A 2,105-nucleotide genomic window follows, 5' to 3' on the forward strand; every position below is an offset into this window, starting at 1 on the left:
CAGAACCTCATGATCAAATACAAGAATATTTTGCAGTGAAATATCTGACTAATCACACTAAAAGTAGCCCCTATCAGTTTAGGTCAGCTTTTGTCACCACATACTACAATTTATGAGAAAGTTTTCAGTTTTCAAAGATTTTAGGAATTCATAATGGTGGATAAGGGATTGTGGATTTGTAAACTTTAGTCTCATTCAGGCAGTGAAAAAAATTATTTTTAGCTTAAACCAAGACTTATAATCTTAGTGATTATGAGCAGTTACGATTTGGAAATGGCCAGACTTCCATTTGTGGACCCTACTGAAGTAATGTACCCCATATTATTAAATTTCTTTAGTCATTCATGTGATCTCAGAGAAATCCCTTTAATTTTTACCTGTTATGATTTTCCCTGTATTTTTCCTCTTAAGAACAAACAGTAAAAAGCTTTGCTTTGGGGGTGGAGGGAGCAAACATATTTTAAAGCTGTACCTCATCAGACTTTTTCTTTGCAAAATATTTTAATATTATGCCTTTAGTAGAGATTATAAGAGTGTTTATTTCAGAACTCATCACCTATTGCGGGATGATATAGATTGCATTTATTCATTGCAAGAATTGTCATTTTCAAGAAAGGTCATTCACGGGAGCAGTTTGTGACCATTGATGTGGCCCAGACTGCTTGCTGACTAACCAGTATTCAACCTTCATTTCTTTCTTACTAATAAAATCCAATTTTACTTTGGGTTTGCCACCCAAAACTGTGTTTACCACACAGTTTTAACCGGTGAGATTTGGGACGAAGTTATTTGGTAGAACTTCTGGGAAAGTGTTTGAAGGTGGCTGACTCAGTGAGCAGTGCCTCTTGCTCCTCACCTTTGCCCTTCTTCCTGCTTGGAGGGTAGTCACCACACCTGGAACTCTATTGTGACAACAAAGAGGCATACCATGCCTGAGGGTACCTGAACAGAAGGAAACCTAGGTTCTGTGGAGCCTCCACTCCATCTAAACCTTTTTTAACATGAAAAAAAGAGAAAAACTAATAATTCATTTAAAGCATGTGTTTTTGGGGTCTCTTTCCCATAGATAGATGCAATTCCTAATACAATTAACATGAGTAATCTTCAAAGGATTTGTTCTATTTAAATGGGCTACTTTTTAATTGCTGTGTTGTACTAGCCTGAGGTGGGGACAAGGGGACTTTATAAAATGCAAGAAATCTACTTGTAGACGAGTGGTTACCAGAGGGTAGTGGGGGAGGGGAGGAGGTATATGGGGTAAAAAGGAGTCGAATATGTGATGACAGAATGAAATCTAACTGTGGGCGGTGAACACATAATGCAATATATGTATGACTTACTGTTGAATTGTACACTTGAAACTTATTGGATATCATTAATCAATGTCGCCATAATAAATTAAAAAAAAGAAATCTGTCTTAATCTGGGTTGTGGTTGCACATGGTTGCACATATAAAGATATGTATATATGTATGTATTATATATGTGTCACATATACACATATATCCTATATGTGAAAATGATCGAGCTGTGCATTGATTAGTGTACTAAATCTATAAATCATCCCTTAATTAAAGGCATTTTAATATACTACAGTGATTGTTTCTGATAATTTGAATACAGACATTGTAAAATAGCTGGATAGATTTCTTTTAAAAAGTATTCAATAATCTTTTTGTTATAAATGACTAAGACAACTACTCATTTCTCTCATTAAAAAATGGTGCTCTTATATTTATACATTTCCCTATAATCATGTTGTCGGCACAGTGCTCTAGAACTGCATATTCCATCACTATTCACTCTCTTGATATATTTTTTTACATTCTTATTTGACAGCTATATGCATGTCTTTGTCAGCAGCAGCCATCTTCATTTTATGAACCCCAAATCTTGGGTGACCTCAATTGTCACTCAAGTTCTCATTCTTATATAGCTTATCAAAATTCTAGGATCTGTGGTAAGTGACCTATTGTGGACCTGATGGATGTGAAATGGTTAAACAGCAGAGCCCTAGGTTGGCATTTTCTTGCAGATATAGGAAGTATTATAGTAAAAACACAACAAAAAGGAATTTTTTATCTCGTTATCAATATGAAAGTTAT

The sequence above is a fragment of the Pteropus medius genome, unplaced genomic scaffold (assembly GCF_902729225.1).
Source record: "Pteropus medius unplaced genomic scaffold, Ma_sr-lr_union100, whole genome shotgun sequence".
Classification (NCBI taxonomy): Eukaryota; Metazoa; Chordata; class Mammalia; order Chiroptera; family Pteropodidae; genus Pteropus; species Pteropus medius.